This window comes from Lissotriton vulgaris, chromosome 1_1 (genome assembly GCF_964263255.1).
Source record: "Lissotriton vulgaris chromosome 1_1, aLisVul1.2, whole genome shotgun sequence".
In the NCBI taxonomy this organism is placed as follows: Eukaryota; Metazoa; Chordata; class Amphibia; order Caudata; family Salamandridae; genus Lissotriton; species Lissotriton vulgaris.
The window spans coordinates 115,205,465-115,228,185 of NC_141685.1; the positions used below are offsets into that span (position 1 = coordinate 115,205,465).

Genomic DNA, 22,721 nt, shown 5'->3' on the forward strand with positions numbered 1-22,721 from the left:
CCCCTCTTCAAATGTCTCGTCCTCGCCCTTTGTTTTTTTCCGAAGCGGAAGACGCACTCATCGATCTGGACGTTCAAGATCTTCTCTCAAAATGAGCTATTGTCCATTCCAATCTTCATCCAAGAGGTTTTCTCAGCAATATCTTTCTGGTCGAAAAGAAAGAAAAAGGCTTCAGGCCAGTTATCAACCTCCGTTCCTTCAACGAGTGGTTGGTTTATCGCCATTTCAAAATGTAGGGAATCCATCTCCTCAGGGATCTCCTTCTCCAAGACGATTGGTTAGTCCGGTTGGACCTCAAGGATGCCTACCTTTCGGTTCCCATCTTCCCTCCACATCGCCGGTTCCTCCAGTTTCAATGGAAGGATCAAATTTACGAGTTTTAAACTCTTCCCTTTGGTCTTTCCTCAGCACCTTGGTGCTTTACAAAACTCCTACGACCGGTGGTCAAACAGCTTCGCACAAAAGGCATTCGATTGATCATTTATCTGGACGACATTCTCCTGAAGGAGCAGCCCAGGGATCAACTTCTCCTCCACTTGCAGGTTACTGTGTCCCTCTTGCAGAATCTGGGGTTCACCATCAATGCGCAGAAATCAGATTTGATTCCGCAGCAGAGCATGATTTTTCCAGGGTTTCGCATCAACACGACAGATGCCACCCTGAATCTTCCGTCTCAGGAGATTTCCAAAATCAAGAAGGAGATTCGCAAGGTACTCCGTCGGGACAGGATCTCTCTTCGGCAAGTGGCCAGAATTGTGGGTTTGTTATCATCTTCGATTCAGGCTATCTTTCCGGGTCCTCTGCATTACAGGGCCCTTCAGAGGTTGAAGGCTTTTCACCTCCGCAGAGGTCTTACTTACTCAGAGTTGATCTCCCTCTCCCTGGAATGCAGGTCGGAACTCCTCTGGTGGATCGACCACATGGAGGCTTGGAATGGGAGAGCGATTTTCGGCTCCCGTCCAGCTCTGGTAATCGAGTCGATGCCAGTCGCCTGGGTTGGGGGGCCAGATACGTCTCTCTGTCTGCGGGGGACAGGAGGACGGAGGAGGAATTGCATCACCACATCAATTGCCTCGAACTCCTGGGGGTACTTTCGCCATTCGTTCCTTCACGACAACGAGAGTCTCCTGCTGTTGTCCTACTCAGGATGGACAATATGACGGCGGTTCAATACATCAATCCCCTGGGCGGTACTCACTCCAAGATTCTGGCAGATCTTGCCAAGGATTTTTTGAATTATTGCCTTCAACGTCAAATTTCGGTGACGGCGGAGTATCTCCCAGGAGTTCAGAACTGCGTGGCAGATTGGAACTCTCGACATTTCCTGAATGCCAGCGATTGGAGGCTGGATCCTGCGATTTTCCATCAGGTTATGGACCTGTGGGGTCTTCCCCTTGTGGATCTCTTTGCTTCCAGATGGAATGCCCAACTCCCGCGATTCTTCAGTTGGAAGCAGGATCCGGGAGCGGAGGCGGTGGACGCCTTCCTTCAGGATTGGTTGGGTTTTCCAGCTTATGCTTTTCCCCCATTCCTGTTCATTTAGAGGGTCGCTGCTCAAGTCCGCAGGCAGAAAGCCTCTCTTATCCTGATTACTCCAATCTGGAGAGCTCAGATTTGGTTCCCGTCCCTTCTGGAATTGTCTTGGGACAGGCCTCTTCGGTTGCCGTCTTTCGAGCACATTCTGACGGATCCCCTGCGCCATCCTCACCCCCTGGTTCTCCAAGGCCATCTACATCTTATGGCCTGGAGGATTTCAGGAGACGATGGACTGACTACTCGCTTTCGAGAGAAGCTGAACTCCTCATTCAACAGGCCTGGGCCCCGGGTACTACCAAGCGATACCGATCTGCTTGGAGACGTTGGATTCTTTGGTGTTTGTCGAAACACCTGGATCCCGTGGGCTCCTCCGTTGCTGAGGTAATCAACTTCCTTGCGGAACTCTTCCATCAGAAGTTGGCTTATTGTACCATTAATTCTTTCCATTTAGCCATTTCTGCTGGTCATTCTTTGGTGGATGGGGCTCCGGTTGGAGAACACCCTTGGGTTTGTAAGCTCTTGAAAGGCATTCGTCTTTCACGTCCCCCAGAGCCACGTTATTCTGGCCTCTGGGATGTTAATTTGGTTCTTCGTCATCTTTTATCTTTGCAAGATAATGATTATCTGTCTCGCAAGGAGATTTCAGCTAAACTCGCTATTCTCCTTCGTCTTATTTCTTGACTTTGGAGGTTCGACCTCCTGGTGAACGGCAACTTCTTATTGCCATTAAGAAACTCTTTAGGGCGGTTTCCTCTCCCACCATTGCTAGATGGGTCAAGTGGGTTATGTCTGAATCTGGGATTGCTGTCAGAAATTTTGGAGCTCATTCTACTAAAGGAGCTGTGGCCTCCAAGGCTGTCCACGTTGGTGGCAGATTGGAGGACGTTATGAATGCGTCTGATTGGTCTTCGGAATCAACTTTTATATAGTTTTATTTCAAGCCAATTCATGAAGCCTCTGCGCTTGTGGTAAGTAAGCTTTAAACTTGCATAATCTTCGCCTCCGCTTCCTGACATAGAATGAGAAATTTCCTAGTTATCACAAAGGAAAGTTTCAATTCTATTAAGGACGCGGAGGCGAGGATTATCCCTCCCTGGCTTCATCTAACCTCCAGCCCTGGGATTATCTGTATGAGGATTAACTTTCTACGTATCAGGAAAGTATTGCTCTTGTGATTTATTGTGTTTGCATCAGATATGTTCTATTTTGATTACAGTTTTATTTGGCAGCGTGTGCTTCAAGTACTTTATTGCCTTTGTATTTGCTTGACTGGTTGCTTTATGCTTATGTAATGTTCTCATATAGGAGTTCCTTCTGTATAGGAGATTATTATATTCTCTTTTATCCTAGGTTCAGATCAGAAGACGGATTAGACGATGGTCAACTTAACTTCCTGCAGCATTGAAAGAGGAAGGACTACGTCGTGGGATCTCCTATATGCCCTTGCCTGGACTGTGATTGGTAGACTGGTTTCCATGACTACCGCTGAGCCTCATGGGCTATGTAGTTCTTGGCTGTTTTTTCTTGTTCCTTTTAACTTGCTGTCTAATAAATAGAGAAAGGATATGCATAATCCTCGCCTCCGCTTCCTTAATAGAATTGAAACTTTCCTTTGTGATAACTAGGAAATTTCTCATTATGACCAATGGAGCCGCATAGATAATGAGCAATGTATAGTGGCCACATGTAGATGTAGGATATTCTATATACTAGTGCATACTGAGACTTATCGGCTTTCATGACTGAGTTAGTATTTTCTGTACTATAAAGGTAGCTGATTTTTTATATGGCATGAAGGATGCTCTTGCTTTAAAATTGTTGGAGAGTGAAGGGCTGTTTGCTCTATCATACAATCTGTTTTTAAGTCTCATGCTAATCTACTTTCGAAGTAATATCTCCCTACATATTTGTATGGAATAAATCTGTGCAGCACCATTCCAGCTTAGGTAGGAACCCCTCAGTATAACATATACTTTTTAAAATACTTTCAGGTACTGGGTTTCTCCCATATAATCAAAGCCTGCACTCTATTTATTTGGATGCTAAGCTGAAGGCACTTGAGCAAAATCAAGACTGACAACCAACAGATATATTTTCTAACTCGACTATGAGGGTGAGATTTTCTTCATAAAATCTTTTGGAGGGCTGTCACAGGTTTGACGACTAGCACATGTATCGCCTTACAATGTTTTTTTTCTGTTTTTAGTTAAATCAACAAGCAGAGCAAATTGTAGACCTGTAATTATCTGTCCATCTACGTATTAGAAGATAACATAAATCTAAACATTTTTACTTGTTTAGAATACATGTAAATTTACTCTTTGACTTAAGTTTCTGGGCACGCTTAAATTTTTTGTTTGTGTCACGGCCTCTTTCTTGAAATCCTTAATCTCTGCGCTCTTTCTATTGCACACTTGGTATTAGCACTATTGAATCATTTCTAACCTCAAGTTTCGGGTTTCCGGCTATAATAATTTCTGGCATGAGCATAATCAAACTATATAATCAGGGTACCTCTATCTTTTAAAAAAAAAATTGCCATATATTTTCTCCTTTTCTCTTTTGCTCTTTTTAGTATGCGTGAATTTACTATCACGGTGTAGGGGTATCTTCTGCGGCCAGACTATATATGCCACCCACCAGGAAGGAGCAATCTTAATGTGTTATTGATAAAATGGCCAAATAACTAAAATGCTTTCTTTGCCACTAGCGAACCGCTGGACTGACTTTGCCATGTGTTTTGCATTTTTTCGTATTAACCCCACCCTTCAAACTTGAAAACTTTGAATTATTATTTGCTCCTGATGAAGATGGTTTTGATTGTGTCCCACCGAAACGTGCGTTGACCGAAAACTCACATATGGGAATCCCACCGGAGACACATAGAAGAAGAAATTGTTGGGACTCTCCAGCCCATTGTAGAAACAGTATTAGTGTCTCGCATCAAACTTATTGGATCTCATACGTATTTTAAATTGTCTTTTGTCACTATTTTGTAGTGTTGTTTGCATGTATGTCAGTATGGATGCTTTAGTTGGTATGCTTGCAGGTTAGATAAATGAGTGTACGGTTATTTTCACTATAGTAAATATTGTGTTTTTCTGCTCAGTTTTATCTTTATTATGAATTTGTTTTGTCAATTCTGACTGCATAACAGATAACAATTGAATGTTTAAAAACAGAAAAATAAAATATTAAAATAAGTTAGTCTTTTTGAAGCTGTGATGGTTTGCAAAATAACTTGGGGGTATGTATAATGTATGAATTTACAGAATCAGAAGTATAAATGAGATAGGTCAAGTTAGAGGTTTTTCACAGCTTCCTGTTTCTCTCCCCTCTCTCTAAGTCCTAAAATAAAATATTATAGGGGGAACTTTCTTTACATAGGCTTATAACATGGGCACTCTACACAGGCACCAGTAACATGACATGGGCACACTACACAAGTGCCATTACATGGGCACGCTACGCAAGCGCCAGTATCAGGACATGGGCACGTAATATAACATACGCACGCTTCACAAGTGCCAGTAACATGAAATGGGTATGCTACACAAGCGCCAGTAACATGACATGACATGACACACAAGTGCCAGTAACATTGGCACGCTACTCAAGGACCAGTAACATTACGTGGGCACGCTACACTAGTGCCAGTAACATAACATGGGCATGCTACACAAGCACCAGTAACATGGGCATGCTACACAAGCACCAGTAACATATTATGGGCACCCTACACAAGCGCCAGTAACATAACATGGGCAAGCTACAAAAGCGCCAGTAACATGGGCACACTGCCACCGCATCAAGCACCCCCGTTTTGGCAAGTCCCCATGTACCATCATGGCCATCCGTAATTTTTCCAACAAGGAAATAACTTCCCTTTTTAGACAGAGGTTGGAGCAAAAGGAGAGGGCGGAGAAGAGGGCATCAAAAGAGAGGACAATGGCAGGAACAACCAACCATCTCGGTAGAGACTGAGGAAATATAAATTTTATGGTCAAATTGTGTTCCCTAGCGTGTACCCCACCGTCTCCTGTGCCAGCTATGAAGACGCAAATACATTTGCGTCCAACGTTAACATGTCCTCTTTCGAACCCACCCTGAATGGGTTGAATAGTCCGTTCCTAAGTATGCTATGCCAACGTCTTTTTGTGGTATACTTTGCACGTTTTTCAGCTCTGGCGAAGTAGGCCCTGAATTCTGCCATCAAGCCTCTTTTTCTGTTTTCTGACTCCGAGGGCCTCAGCCCAGGCTGTCTCTGTACCCGTGAACTCTGACTTACTTCTAGCGCGGCCCACCGCGCTTAGCTCAGCCTGTTGCCTGCCAAGACTGACTCCAACCTTCGAATTATCTGTTGCGCTCCTCGAGAATGCATTCCTGCCTACTAGTTAAGTAAACATTCCCCCAGCTGCAGAGCAAAGGGTCAGGCCTTACTGTCTCCATGCAAGTAATTCATAGTCTCTGTTACCATGCTCCCTTGGAAGGCCCATGCCCCCACACATCTCATGCAGACATTTAGGCGCTTATACACGCACTCACAGTCAGTATAGAATAGCTTCTGCCCCAGAGACCTTTCCGTCCAGATAATATGGTTCCCAAACATCAGATATCAGATATGATAGAAGCACAAGTTGATCTGACATGCCAGACTTCTGTCTCTTTCCGCCAGTGTAAATGTCAAGTCCCCAGCACCCTCCAGTTTCACGTCAATCACACGTCATGCAGCTGCGCGCGCATCCAAGCCTCAGATTTCTGCTGACATTGCAACATTTCTGCTTTGTGCCACCCACTTGTGACACCTACCTATGACATTTCTAGCACACACCTCTATGTTTACGCCCAGTTCACGCCTTCTAATTACGTACCACTACCACGTGGATGCTGTTATCTCGTTTCTCTCAGCTGTTACGCCTACTGTATTGGTTTCTACTGCACGAATTAAGTATATAAGCTATGTATTGTCAATAAAAGATGGCTCTATCCCTTCCTGGACCCTTGAGGTTGCAGGAACATGATATCCAAGTCATGACCATTCCTTTATAAGGAATAAAACCCCTAAGAACTCTAACACCACGGACTCTGTCTTTTTTCTTTCCGATTGAGTTATTATTGATTAAGTACTTTCCTGTATAGAAATTATGACGGTAAATTAAATATTTACGACATTTTGGCGCCCGAACAGGGACCCCTCCCCCACCTCACGCGCCGGTTGGTGCGTTGCAAGCTCTGTCCCCTGCCATCAGCTAGAAGGAACTACGCGTACTGGCAGGATTTCCTGTATCTCCCTCTGGCCCACGGAGGTGGTTCAAGTCATAATCAATACAGCACATAGTCCTGCACATCTAGGAGAGAAAGCGATGCTAGACAGTTTACAGAATCTCTGGTACAACAAACACTTACGAGCAGCAGCAAAACAGAAAGTGCGTACCTGCATGATCTGTTGTCAGTTCAATCCAGGAAAAAGTGTTCCCGTAGAGCAAGGTGGATTTCATCCTCCTGATCACCCTTTTGAAGTCCTCCAGATGGATTATATCCAGATGGACCGTTGTCGAGGATTCAAATATGTCCTCGTAATTGTTTGTGCACTTTCCCGTTGGACCGAAGCATATCCAGTCTCAGATTACACTGCTCCGACCACTGCCAGGCAGCTGGTTCGTGAATTCTTCCCACGATACGGCTTGCCTCGTGTCGTGTACTCAGATAACGGACAGCCATTCTCATCCGAATTAATGAAACAAGTTTCTTTGCTGCTAGGATATCAGTGGAAATTCCACTGTGTCCGACATCCCGAAGCCGCAGGCCTTGTAGAGAGGCATAATCAGACATTAAAGACCCGCCTCGCTAAAATATGTCAAGAGAAAGGGGTCGACTGGATAGTCGCCCTGCCAGTTGCATTGTTCTATATGAGGATGGTCGCCCACTCGAGATCAGGACTATCCCCGTATGAAGTGGTCTTTGGCAGACCACCGAATATGTGGGGGACGCCCATTCCCAAGAAAATTACTGATGTTGATTGTAACATGTTGACAGATTACCTTGCCTCCTTGATGTCTGCACTCCAATCATGTCGTTCACAGGTTGCCGCAGCCTTCCCTGACAACACTGATGTAAAGCCGCATGATGTCCGTCCTGGTGATCTAGTCCTAGTGAGGAACTTCGACCGGAAAAGTCCGCTGGAGCCCCGCTGGAAAGAGCCGAAGACCGTCCTTCTTACAACACGGACCGCCGTCAAGATTGAAGGCCGAAAGGGGTGGGTCCATACGAGTCATATCAAACAGTGCAACGAACTGAAACCAGACCCAGACTCGTCCACCCCCACCAAAGACTGTATCGAACCTAGTGACTTTAAAGTTCCCGAACGAGAGAAAACTCCCCAAGAGGAGTACAAACTGAAACTCAGATCTAGCAAGTCAGACAGTTTAATTGTTTAAGTCCTCCCCTAGGTGAATCGGTTAAAAAGTTTCTGACATGTATCCCCTAGATCGAGATAGAGAGAGAGAGAGACAACTCAAGAAACATACATATTGCAAATCACTCCGCAGTCACTGTATAGTGACATTACTGATTATGTTTTTTCTAAGTCTTCTGATTATTATCGCCAGTATACTGCTTCCTATCTATTAGCCAGTTTTCAAGCGTGAACAATCTGCTTATAATGTCACTGCTGAACATTCTTTTAGTGAATTACCTCCACATGAACTTTCTTACAGACTTGCGCTGCGCAACAACACATTCATTAGTATGTTACATCACTCCCATCAGACTAACAATGCTACAAACTGCTGGATATGTGGCCGACTCCCTCCCTATCAGAAATACAAGGGAGCTCTGCCCCTCTTTCCGTACCCGTTCACTCACAATGGCTCCTGTGGTGCATGGTTTAGAATAATTAATTCCCTAGATTCTGATATTGCTGTTTTCAAAGGGAGCTGGGTTTGGGGAAACTTGAACTTAGTTCTGCTTAACGTCTGTTACCCTGACAAGAAGGGACTCCCCACTAGAATAGGAACTGATCTAGAGAATGAAGTATATGGATTAGGTAATTACACAATTAACCTTATGATTCTTACTGTTGAATCCGAAGCTGCACCAGTTCTCCCTGCTATGTCAGTATTACCAGTCACTGGTGAATTATGTGTTAGTAAGAAAGGTTCAGTACACTTAGGTCATAGCAAATGTACCACTGTGGTCGAATTCAGTGATCAAGGTAAATCGTCCTTTAAAGCTACCCGTCATTCCTACTTTGTTTGTGGTCATACCGCATACATACGCTTACCTCCAGATTGGGATGGTACCTGTTACATTGCATTCCTTCTGCCACCTGTTTTTCTAGCCCCTCCTGATTACCACAGAAATACAAATCTAGTAAAGAATAGGCTCCGAAGAGATCTCCCGATTGTCGACTACACTGAAACGGCATGGGAGCAATATACAGATTTCAATAAAGGATTCTTTTTCTTCACAGGCCCCGTTCAAAATAGTAAATTAATACGCAGATTAACTAGAACTCTTGAAGCAGTAGTGAATGAAACTGCCTCCGCCCTAGGTAACTTAACAGAGGAGCAGTCCGCCATGCGGGTTGTTGTTCTTCAGAATCGTCTTGTTATTGACGTCATCTTGGCAGATAGAGGCGGAGCCTGTAAGGTCATCGGGTCAAGTTGCTGTGTTTTCATCCCAGAAAACGCGCCATCTGTATACAAAGCTATTACACGTCTTCATAATATTGCAAATCTGATACATCAGAATCCAGGCACCTGGACTTGGTCCGGTTGGTTCTGGACAACGTTAACTGCTTGGGGTTGGAAGATCCTATCCTTCCTAGGCATTGGCCTAGTCCTAATATTCAGTTGTTGCCTGTGCCTACAGTGTGGGCCAGCGATTTGTGGACTGTGCGCCACATCATGCATTGAACATTCCAGTTTTCTCTCAAACCGTGAGAGGAAGAAAGAAGAGCAAATGATGTTACAAGAACAAACTGATCGATTCATGAGGATCGATATATCATGAAGGGTCCGTAGGGAACAAGGAGGGAATGAGGAAATATAAATTTTATGGTCAAATTGTGTTCCCTAGCGTGTTCCCCACCGTCTCCTGTGCCAGCTATGAAGACGCAAATACATTTGCGTCCAACGTTAACATGTCCTCTTTCGAACCCACCCTGAATGGGTTGAATAGTCCGTTCCTAAGTATGCTATGCCAACGTCTTTTTGTGGTATACTTTGCACGTTTTTCAGCTCTGGCGAAGTAGGCCCTGAATTCTGCCATCGAGCCTCTTTTTCTGTTTTCTGACTCCGAGGGCCTCAGCCCAGGCTGTCTCTGTACCCGTGAACTCTGACTTACTTCTAGCGCGGCCCACCGCGCTTAGCTCAGCCTGTTGCCTGCCAAGACTGACTCCAACCTTCGAATTATCTGTTGCGCTCCTCGAGAATGCATTCCTGCCTACTAGTTAAGTAAACATTCCCCCAGCTGCAGAGCAAAGGGTCAGGCCTTACTGTCTCCATGCAAGTAATTCATAGTCTCTGTTACCATGCTCCCTTGGAAGGCCCATGCCCCCACACATCTCATGCAGACATTTAGGCGCTTATACACGCACTCACAGTCAGTATAGAATAGCTTCTGCCCCAGAGACCTTTCCGTCCAGATAATATGGTTCCCAAACATCAGATATGATAGAAGCACAAGTTGATCTGACATGCCAGACTTCTGTCTCTTTCCGCCAGTGTAAATGTCAAGTCCCCAGCACCCTCCAGTTTCACGTCAATCACACGTCATGCAGCTGCGCGCGCATCCAAGCCTCAGATTTCTGCTGACATTGCAACATTTCTGCTTTGTGCCACCCACTTGTGACACCTACCTATGACATTTCTAGCACACACCTCTATGTTTACGCCCAGTTCACGCCTTCTAATTACGTACCACTACCACGTGGATGCTGTTATCTCGTTTCTCTCAGCTGTTACGCCTACTGTATTGGTTTCTACTGCACGAATTAAGTATATAAGCTATGTATTGTCAATAAAAGATGGCTCTATCCCTTCCTGGACCCTTGAGGTTGCAGGAACATGATATCCAAGTCATGACCATTCCTTTATAAGGAATAAAACCCCTAAGAACTCTAACACCACGGACTCTGTCTTTTTTCTTTCCGATTGAGTTATTATTGATTAAGTACTTTCCTGTATAGAAATTATGACGGTAAATTAAATATTTACGACAAGACGAGGAGCCAGACAAGAAGGAAGAAAAATTAATTGTTAATCTGTCCTCTGGGACTCTTACCTCTTCTGAAGAGAAAGTACTACAGAAAGGTTTGGGTTATGTCACTACCCCTAGGACTGATGAGTTTTGTGACACCTGTGGAAGTCAAGGCTTTTTTCGCAAGATACGCCTCAAAGCCTTTTTCCAAGACAAACCCACCACCCCGACGGAGGACTCAGGGCTACAAAAACCATCCACCTTCACAGCAAACAGTAGCAAGGTACCAAACGAGGTATTGACATTTGAGCATGCGGTACTCTAAGACCTAACGAGTGACATTAAACCCACTACCTTTCACAATTTATCCTCAGCTTAACTGATGGCTGTCAGGGCTCTGGCGGATGATCCAGACATTACCATTAAACATGCCGATAAGAGAGGGGCAACAGTTAAGTCAACTGTTGACTACGATACAGAATGTCTACGACAACTCAGCAACCGGAGATATTACACTCCCATAATAGATTATCCCACCCCGCGACTAGCCACCATTATATCAACCATGGACTTCTCTGCTGAGACTGAGAGGTGGATCACCAAGAAGGAAGAAGAATTCCTCATCAATAAGGACCCCAAGACACCTTTCTTTTACATCTTGCCAAAGATTCACAAAGGGGTTACTCCAGTCCCCAGTATGCCCATCGTCTCGGGGATTGGGTCGATCCTCGAACCACTCTCTTGGTTCTGTGATTATTTTTTGCAACCCCTGGTTAGAGCCGTTCCTTCGTTCTTACAAGACACCACTGATGTCCTCTGCCTGAGTGAGGGGCTCCAGCATCCAGAAGAAATTAACCTTCTGGTTACCCTGGATGTTGAGGCCCTCTACGCCAACATCCCACCACATTAAATGTCATAGAGGATACACGGACTAGAACAGTCTGAGAATCTCCGGCCCCAGTGCCATTCGTGCTCGAGTGAGCTACATTGGCTTTGACTGAGAACTTTTTTGAATATAATAAACAACTCTATCATCAGACCCAGGGCACTTCAATGGGCAGCACATTCGTGCCGAGTGTGGTGTGATTGTATATGTCTGGCTTTGAGGAAAGAGAGATCCACAGTCCATAGAACCCCTACCTCACTAATGTGGTTTTTATGTGGGAGAGGTTTATTGATGACATCCTCATCTTGTGGAAGGGGGAAAGATCTAGATGTGATGAATTTTGTCACTGGATCAACACCTTAAACCCCTATCTGAAGTTCACCAGCACCATCTCAGACAATAATATACCTTTCCTTGACCTCAAGGTCATGTTAGACGAAGGTCAGATCAGTACTAAACTGCACAGAAAACCCACCAACAGAAATAGTCTTTTACTATTTAGCAGCCACCACCCAAGAGCCTCGAAAGAAAACCTGCCTTTCAGTCAGTTCCTCAGAATTAGGAGGAACTGCAGTTCTGTGGCCGACTTTAAAACGGAGGCAGACATTTTAGCAGAAAACCTACGCAAAAGAGAATATCCGAAACGCAACATTGCACTATTACTTAAGTAGGCCAGAAATAATAATCGAGAAGCACTACTAGAAACAAGGCAAAAAGAGCCCAGTGAGGTGCTCACATGTCACCACTTTTACCCCAGATTCTAATAGGATCAGGAATACCATGAGGAAACATCGGGGCATCCTTTATTCCGCACACTTAACCTGCCCGCTCCAAGGTTTGCTTTAAAAAGCACAAGCAACCTCAAGGATATGCTGATACATACCAGGCCCAAAGTCCACTCCACCTCACAAAGATCCTTGAAGTACCTGTTGTAGGACACTACCCATGCGGTGCCTGTACAGTTTGCCCACTTACAAAACCTACTAAAGATATCACATTTTTCGATAGATTTAAATGGCAGCTAAAGAGGCACACTAACAGCAACACTCCTAATTGCCTATACATGCTCATCTGCCCCTGTGGACTCCGTTTTATAGGCATGACCACCAGACCCATCAAGACACGCATTACAGAACATGGGAGCAATATCCGATGTCATAAAGCCAACACCAATATGGCTGCACATTTTTAACTCCTGAAACATTCACCAGATTCACTATGCTGGGTCATATTAGAAGCGTACCCCAAAATGAACAAGAGCATTCTATTCCGCACTGAACAGAGATGGGTGCTTAGGTTTGCGTCAGATAAAGAGGGATTAAAGGAGGATAGTCCCTGGAGCCTGCTGACTAGATAAAATATACCCTCCAGAGTATCCCATACCCTCAGTATTTTGTTTGGCCAACACGTAATTCTGGCTGGCTAACACTGCATTAGAGCTCCTTCTAAGACCTTTTTGCACACTATTATCTCCCAATGTGACCACCCACACACATCTACATGATTACATTTGGGACACTAATGTATGTTTGACTAATTGTGACATCCTGACATGGTTTTAACTTTTATTAATAGGTGCCACGGAGACCACCGGACCCTTTTAAAGGATCCATTCTACTACTATAAATTATCGCCCAATGGCCTATTGTCAGGGTTAGGGCCCACATGTACTTCCCAATGAGGCTGAGACCCCGTTTGAAGACGAACATGGCCTTTAGTACATTACACTCCCTCTTAGCGATTACACGTTCTGTTGGTGACGTGCATTAACCACAGGGACACCAGTGACATCGGTACATGCCTGGTCAAACAGGACATTATACAATGGCCCACACTCTAACGTGGTCTATTGGAGGGTTGCGGATCCTGTTCGAGGTGTCCGCTCTACTATTCCAACCAGGCACCAACCAATTTAGGTTAGCGCCCTAGCGCTCTTCTTAGTGAGACAGGAGGCCCACCCCCTTTTGACACCAACCACGAGCTTAACAACGCCGCGCCACTTATGGCCATTACCTCCCTGTCCCGGCAGAGTGAGTGGTAGGTCCTCCGACATTTTACGGAGAAGACGCGTAAGTAATTGACTTCTTGCTGCTGGCATGGCAATGCCCATGGATTCCTTGGCATTTTCGCTTCAGGTGAGCCCTTAATATTTACGAGACTACGGGCCGCCAGCTGCTTTGTTTGTGTGTCTCCTGACATTGCGGTATTGCGCCGTGAGCTGCACAGTCGCCACGGCCCCAGCGGGCACACACGTTAGGTACGGTACTGTCCCATCCCGGTGCACGCAGTTTTGGGTGCTGGGCTATACGGTGCCTCCTCGCGCTGTGCCGGGCTGCTCGAGTACTCTGACACAGCCCCTTTCTGTACTCCAAGTTCAGAGACTCGTAACCAAGCTTAGGATACACCTTGGCCTGACTGTGTCCGTTGATCCCTGGCCACTGCGACAGGTGGAGAGACCAATTAACCAGCTGTATCATACTACCTTTTTCCTCACAATGTGTTTCCTCCCTCATTTCCATCTCATTGGACACTGCACTTTTCAGTGTCAACACCTGCCGGAACACGTTGTTACTAGCCATTGACCCCAATGGGGTGAGTCCTTACTTACTACCACTATTTTTAACTGCTCTACCACACTGAGAAAATGAGATTCATTTTTGATTTTAATATCGTCGCCTCACGCATGGTCACAGCACTCCAGCGTGAAGCATGCTTTCCTCACAGTCGAGTGCTGCAAGGTTATTTACAAATTTGTGCAACAAACATCATGAACATGCACATAACTATTCTGTGAATTTCCTTTTTCTCACAGGTTGACCTCCTAGATCCTCAGGTGCCACATTTAGGTGGTCTATCACTTGTGCTACATTGGACCACCACTGACCGTGTAGATAGAATTTGCTACTGTTCCTGAAGAATTGCCATCTATTTGACATTTAGGCAAGAAAGATGTTGACCTTGGGGGCGCGGTACCCTGTAACATTACAGCAGGGGTCCGCCACAGTCAGTTTTAACCAGGATAGGAGCCACACTCATTAAATTTGTTTTGATTGGACCTCTACTTCCTGTTTTAGTCTCACTTATTTACACCTCTTACAATCACTAGGCCCCTCACACGCACTGCACCTTACGGCAAGGAATAAAAGATCTCCGCCAAAGAGCCCCTTAGAGGGTGCCCGTCGGGTATTGTAGTGTCGACCCGACGAGGAGTAGACCCAATGATGAAGTATGACACATAGCTGGTTGGGTGTGTGAGGGCCTTAATTCCGAAAGGCGTAATCCCCTCCTTGATTTGGATATTAAGTGAACACGGTTTCACTTAAGCAAACTGTATTGTTCAGTCAGGAACTGCATACCCTTTTGTATTGATCAGTTGTTGGTCATGTATGCTGGACCTGGCAAAAAAAAGCCTTTAGTCCTCCTTATTTCTAGACACACACTACACAATCGCCAGTAACAGGACTTGGGCACACTACACAAGCGCCAGTAACATGGACACACTACACAAATACCAGTAACATAACATGGGCACACTACACAAGCACCACTAACATGGGCATGTTACACAAGCGCCAGTAACATGACATGGGCATGCTACATAAGCACCAGTAACATGGGCACGCTACACAAGCGCCAGTAACATGACGTGAGCACACTACACAAGTGCCAGTAACATGACATGCTATTTAGAAGAACAAGGGAACCCACTCGGTAAGCAAGGACCAAGGGTATTCGTATAAAGGAGCAACAACGGTCCTTCCATCTAAACTTCTAGCTGCTCACTTATTGTAAATTGCCTGAGAAACTTCCCACCCCCTGTTATTGTAAATTGTTGTCTAGCCCTGTTGGATACAGTATTGTGTCCCACTGTAAATATGTTGCTTTGATATTCTTTTTATTACATTATCGATTAAATTTTGAGGTCCGGCTGGACTTCCTGTTCATTATAGCTCAGATTGTGGCCTATAATTATTTAACAGTGTACATCCTTTTTGTCAAGGACCGTTGTTGTTCCTTTATAGTAACATGACATGAGCACAGTTCACAAGCGTCAGTAACATGACATGGGCACAATACACAAGCACCAGTAACATGACATGGGCACACTACTCAAGCACCAGTAACATGACATGGGTACACTACACAAGCACCAGTAACATGGACAGACTACACAAGCGCCACTAACATGGGCATGTTACACAAGCGACAGTAACATGACATGGGCACGCTACATAAGCACCAGTAACATGACCTGAGCAGACTACGCAATTGCCAGTAACATGACATGAGCACACTACACAAGCACCACTAACATGACATGAGCACACTACACAAGCACCACTAACATGACATGGGCACAACACACAAGCACCAGTAACATGACATGGGCACAACACACAAGCACCAGTAACATGACATGGGCACACTACACAAGCACCAGTAACATGGACATACAACACAAGTACCTTTAACATAACATGGGCTTACTACACAAGCGCCAGTAACATGGACACGCTACACAAGCGCCAGTAACATGACATGGGCACGCTACATAAGCACCAGTAACATGGACACACTACACAAATACCAGTAACATAACATGGGCTTACTACACAAGCGCCAGTAACATGGACACACTACACAAATACCAGTAACATAACATGGGCTTACTACACAAGCGCCAGTAACATGGACACGCTATACAAGCGCCAGTAACATGGACACGCTACACAAGCGCCAGTAACATGACATGGGCACGCTACATAAGCACCAGTAAGATGGGCACGCTACACAAGTGTCAGTAACATGGGAACGCTACACAAGCTCCAGTAACACGACATGAGCACACTACACAAGCGCCAGTAACATGACATGGGCACGCTACACAAGCGCCTGTAACATGGGCATGCTACACAAGCGCCAGTAACATGGGCATGCTGCACAAGCGCCAGTAACATGGGCATGCTGCATAAGCGCCAGTAACAGCGGCATGCTACACAAGCGCCAGTAATATGACATGGGCACGTTACACAAGCACCAGTAATATAACATGGACACACTACACAAGCGCCAGTAACATGGTCACACTACGCAAGTGTCAGTAACATAACATGGGCACATGACACAAAATAATATCCTTTCTTTGTTATCACTTCATTTCACTAAAAAACTTTTTTTAATTAATTTAGTACATTATCTATCACTTGCAGTAGCATTTACAAGTTAGAACAGAGGCCCTGAAGAAAGCCTAGGGTCCTATTCCCAAAAGGCTGAAACATGTTGGCCCCCTTGCAGGTATTTGGTTAAACTGCAAGATACATATATTACTGCACTGTTCTTGTTTTTAACAGGAAGAGGCCCTTCTTTTCCAAAATAAATAAAAAAATCTTTTTCTTGTGGTTCTCTATCCTATTTTAAATTCACCACTTTTATAATTTTTCTTGCACTGCACTTGATCCCATCAGATCAGAGTCACATGGTCCTAAAGTGATTGTGGGTCGGAATACCATTTACTGATAAAGGGTACGATCTCCATCTCAATGATCTAGACATGCGACCCTTATAGGATTACCAAGTGATAATACAATCTTTTGATGGGAATCCTAAAAATGTGTTTCCTCTACAATCATTGGTGGCCCACATTTTTTATACTCCTTGTCCCAAGTCATAACTAGTTAGCCATGGCTATATCTGGTTGTACTATTTTATACTTCCAGTCAAGTACATAGAGGTTCTTAATAATCCTCTTTTTTTAGACCCCTAGGTTTCCCTGTTGTATATGTGTACACGTGACACAAGCACCAGTAACATAACATGGGCACGCAATACAAGCACCAGTAACATAACATGGGTGCGCGACACAAGCGCCAGTAACATGGACACACTACACAAGCGGCAGTAACATAACATGAGCACAATACACAAGCGCCAGTAACATAACATGGGCACTCTACACAAGTGCTGGTAACATGACATGGGCACACTACACAAGTGCTATTAACATGGACACACTACACAAGCGCCAGTAACATTATGGCAGAGGTCTTCAAACTGTTCGGTGCGCCCCCCTGGGGGTTCGTGGATGTGTTGCCAGGGGGGGCGCAAATAGGTCTGCAATTACATGTAAATTAAGATAGCCTGGAAGCACAAAAAGGAGCCATTCTAGGCTGTCTTCATTTACATGCTCCAATTAAACGCCACAAAAAAGTGAAAGGGTGGTACTACTAAGTGGCACTGGGGAGGCCAGGGACTGTGAAGTTAGGGTCAAAGAGCAGGCTAAAAAGAAGAAAAAAAATTGCATTCCATTGTTTCCTGTTCACTTTGGAACAACTGTATATAAAAACACCACTCGAGGACAATTCATTAGTTAACGATCAATTAGGCATAGAGGGCGTGGTGTAGTGCCGTGTTCAACAGGCAACAGTGTAAATCTGTCAGGGAATGGCATGGAAAGTGTGCAGAGAAACTAAAACCCAATCCCGTTTAAAATGTGGAAGAGTTTAGCAACTCGGAAAGGTGTGGTGGGTGATAGAAACAGAGTATGTCTGTCCAAACTACTGGTGGTCATTGAAAGGTATAAAATATAAAAGTATTTGCCTGTATTGGACAAAGGAAATTTCTTGTTCCCGAAGAGCTGACCATGTCGCAATTTAAGACCATTGTCGGATGCCAATTAGCTTTATCAAAAACACAGGCTTTTTTCTTTATGGTGAATAACAAGACCTTACAGTTAATGTCTGTCACAATGTCAGAAGTGTATTGGGATCATAAGGATGAAGATGGCTTCTTATTCCTGACCAATGCATCACAGGAGATGTTTGGCTGCAATCTAACCAATGACTAGCAGAAACAGACAGACTGCCACGCACTATTACAGACTGCTTAACATTAAAGCAGGTTTTATCTAGAGTGTTAGACCTGGCACCATTGGTGTGAGTCTCCTTTCCATTTTTTTACCGTGCCTCATATGTTTTTCTGGTGTAAGATGCTTTAGGCACTGTGCCACTGCTGTCCAGTGCCACAGTGCGAGTGCTCCCTATGGTAAATTATTGTACGAATTTGTGAATCCATGATTGGGTATATTTGACTCACAGTCAGGCCCTAGTATAGTGTACACGAGGTGCCCAGGGCTTGTGAGTCAAATGCTGCTGGTGGGCTTGGAGCACTGGTTGTGCGACCCACAGAAGTAGCCTGTAAACGTGTGTCTTGTCTGCCATCGCAGAGCCTGCGTGCAGTCTCGCACTGCCATGTCGACTGGGTAAGTGCACCCACGTACCAGTCCCTAAACCGTCCATTTGCTTTATATCAGTCACCCCTATGGTAGGCCCAAGGCAGGATGCGATGTAAGTATAAGGTAGGACAAGCCCTGATGTATGTGGCATGTCCTAATAGTGAATTACAGCCATTTTCGATTTTCACTATTGCAAGGCTACCTGTTCTCCGTAGGCCAGAATAAGCAGTTGTGATTATTACATCTTATAATCCTAACTGACTCAGGGAACATGGTAGAAATCTGAGGTTATTAGGACTGAACTCAGAATGATAAAATACATATTTTAGTAAAGGGGGTTTTAAAATTCAGTGTTTGAAAATGCCACTTTTAGAAAGTAGGTATTTTCTTGCCTAACTATCCAAGCCTGCCTCTGCTGTGCTGTGTATTCCCTGTCTGGAGTTTGAGTGACAGGGGCTGGGGAATTTCCAGGAGACAGGGTGAGGCAGCCAGGGCTGAATAGAGAGATCTCCATGCAGATTGGTGGGAAGAGTTACACCTTGGACCTGGATAGGGTTGTGCTCTCCCTCCACAGTGCTGGCTCCGACTCCTGTGGTGCGTCTGCCGCTTCTGCCCTGCTCCTTGAAAGGAACGGCCACGACATGTCAACAAAGTGCTCAAGAACTACCCAGAAGGGGCGTGGCTTCGTGAGGATCCAGCATAGCCGCCTGCTAGATTGTCTCCGTGACTCCCTCCCTACAACGCCAATCTGCTACACCAATCTGATCCTCCGGTGCCATATCCATACACCGGAGAGTAGTGGTGCTCAACGCTTTTAGCCCGAAATCGAACTGACGTCTGGGGCCGAAGTTATGGTGGCTGGCATTTGCGGCACTCCTGGTTGCGGAAGCCGGGGCCTTGCGTAGAGACTAGACCGCTGCAAGAGCTGAATTTGCCTGAGCGACTTCCTTCCTTCACCTTGGGGGACCGAACTTTGTCGAGATTGAACTCGCTGGTACCGCGCAAAAGCTCCGGATGCTGTAGCCCTGCCACATCTGCGCCCCTCTCTGAATTGCGGGCCTTGTGCACCGGTGCTCGTTTCCGCCTGAGCTCCGGACCACCACCTCCTCCCAGGCCTTCAAAAGGGACCTCAAAGTTCTCCTCCTCCAGAGACACCTCCAATAGTAATTCACGTCCTCTTGCTATTTGGAGGAAGGCTTCCCACTACTGATATTTACTACTTTCCATGACCATGGGAGTGCCTTCCCAGTGTTCTCCTGTGATGGGAGTGTCTGCCTTTTTGCAGTATTCTCCATGTACTTGTGTTCGGTGCCCTTTTGTAACATGCACACAACACTTTGCCCTTGTAACACACGGTTGCTACCTCTCACATGTTTTTACCTCTGATACTTGCACAAGTGCCACCTTGCCTACGTAACGCCTGTTCTTGTGCCGAGCACTTATTGCAGTATTATACCTCAAATTATACTCTGTTTTCTCTTTTAACTGCACACTTGTCACTTTTCCTCTTGTGCACTTTTGACTACCTCATGTATTTTTGGTTGTTCATCATTTTTTACTACCTCAAGTATTTTGTTTGCTCACAATTGTCACTATTACCTTTACTACCTCATGTATTTTTGGTTGCTCACAATGTTTACTACCTCAAGTATTTTGTTTGCTCACAATTGTCATTATTACCCTTACTACCTCATGTATTTTTGGTTGCTCACAATTTTTACTACCTCATGTTTTTTTGTTTGCTCACAATTGTCACTATTACCTTATGTAAGTAACGTATGTTTTAGCAATCTGCTCTTTTGTAATGTTTCTCATTATGTTTCATTTCTGTTCCGAATGTGAAGCGCTCTGACGCCTTCGGGTAAAGTCCGCGCTATATAAAAATGCATAAATAAATTGAGAGGGCACGGTAGAGACGTGGCGCAAGGGGGAAGAGCTCAGACGAGATATCGTCGCATGCAGTGGGACGCCTCTAGAAGGCCTGGGACAGTGAGTTGAGAGCACACGCTCCCTGATTGCCTCACTTCCTTTATTCCTGATGCTGGGGGCTCCTTCTTCCCCCCCTTCCATCCCACTCATTCACCTACACCACTGCTGCTGGCCCTTCATTGTAGATGCTATGTAACCAAAAACAGGGCTTGACTAATCAGTAAGGCGGAGTCACCAACAAAACACACCAACCGAGTTGCCAATACTGATACCTGACTACAATGCTATTAAATAAATAGGTGCAAGGAAACCAAACCAAGCATCCAACAGCTTCTTATTAGCTTTTATTTGCAATTTTCAAAATGTGTTTTGAAATGAGGTGTATATACAGGGGCTATGTATACAAAACAATGTCATCAAATAAATACACACACCTTTTTACACTCACACTCCCTCCACGTTGTTCATATGTACACACACACATCCACATTGATACACATCACCACAAACAACATACACCACATTAATCCTAACGGGCCAATGTTCTTATTATGAAAACTGGCCTGGCCACTCTCCAACAGAAATTCACTCTTAGATGTTTTATAAATGCAAAACAAATGTTGTCAATGCAGTTTTTCACAATATAACATAAATCTTAATCCAACCAAGGGAACAATTTGAATGGGAGTGGAAATAACAAGATCTATGCGTTACAAACCCCCTGCAGTATGGGGGTTCTCATCAGGACCAACAACCACTGTGATGACAAAAAACAAAAATCACGATATCAGAAACTAGATCTGGCTTTAATGACTGAGCCTTCCTAAGCGTTCCAACCTCACTGCTACTTACCAACTCCAGATAAAACCACCACTCTCTGCTTTATGTTTTACAGTGAGATTCTAAAAAATAAAAACGAACAAAAATCGTCCTTTGGTGAATAAATCCGGCCTTACATGTGGCCTTGAGAGCCCTGCCTCGGTAGACTCGTGGATGTACTGTTGTAACCTAGTCCTAGTTTCCCCCTGCAACCCTAGGCAAGTGGTGCCTACCAGCTCTCCTGCGCGAGAGCATCCATTGTCACCTGCCCTCTTGATTGGTTCCCCAACATTCCACACTGTCCCTGCTCCGTTCCCTTGCCCCCAACTGTCATAAGGATTCTGACTAACTGACCTACGCACCGCCTCAAGGTGTGGGGCTGATTTAATAAAGCTTCTACTTCTTAACCTACCTTGACTACGAGTTTAAATGCAACAGTGGCGACGAGGACCTCAGCCCCTCACCGCGAACCCACTGCCTTCCAGTTTGAATGCGGAAGCAACCTTTTCTAAAGGCACGGTGCTGCAGCTGGTTTAAGGAACAACCGGCTTGATATTAACAGGTCAAGGGCTAAGAACAGCTCCGTGATTTCGGCTAGTCGACTTTTGAGCAAGTCGAGCGTGAAATGAGCCATCGACTTGTGAGTGAGTCGAATGTGAAATGAACCATGGACGCTTAGCAGATTGATTCGACCAGTGAACACTGGACTCTGCGCAAGTTAATGTGGTGAGCCGTGAAGTACAGTGAGGAAACTGAGCAGTGATTTCGGCTAGTCGACTTTTGAGCAAGTCGAGCGTGAAATGAGCCATCGACTTGTGGGTGAGTCGAATGTGAAATGAACCAGGGACGCTTAGCAGATTGATTCGACCAGTGAACACTGGACTCTGCGCAAGTTAATGTGGTGAGCCGTGAAGTACAGTGAGGAAACTGAGCAGCCTCCGTGAATCTCGGCAAGTATTTGAAAAGTGATAGTGAAAAGTGAACCTTGGACTTTATATAAATTGACTGTGACCAGTGAATGCTAATGAAACTTCGAGCGTTTTTGTGGTAATAGTGAAGGAATAAAAACGCAAGACCACTGGAATCTGAGCGAGTCCATGAGGTGAGCCTGGGTAGCCG

General features: G+C 45.1%; 2 protein-coding genes and 1 pseudogene across 2 annotated transcripts in view; 2 read left to right on the forward strand and 1 right to left on the reverse strand.

Annotated features, from left to right (window-relative positions):
- Positions 1-2,986, forward strand: part of LOC147737670 (uncharacterized) — a 235,558-nt gene extending 232,572 nt beyond the window's left edge. Inside the window, exon 2 of the mRNA XM_086939823.1 lies at positions 2,887-2,986. The gene's annotated coding sequence lies outside the window, so the exon portion shown is untranslated. The remainder of the gene's footprint in view (positions 1-2,886) is intronic.
- Positions 1-21,768, reverse strand: part of LOC147737672 (uncharacterized) — a 75,458-nt gene extending 53,690 nt beyond the window's left edge. Inside the window, exon 1 of the mRNA XM_086939799.1 lies at positions 21,636-21,768. The gene's annotated coding sequence lies outside the window, so the exon portion shown is untranslated. The remainder of the gene's footprint in view (positions 1-21,635) is intronic.
- On the forward strand, positions 18,070-18,509 carry LOC147737673 (microtubule-associated protein 1 light chain 3 gamma pseudogene; annotated as a pseudogene).
- Positions 21,769-22,721: the final 953 nt, after the last annotated feature.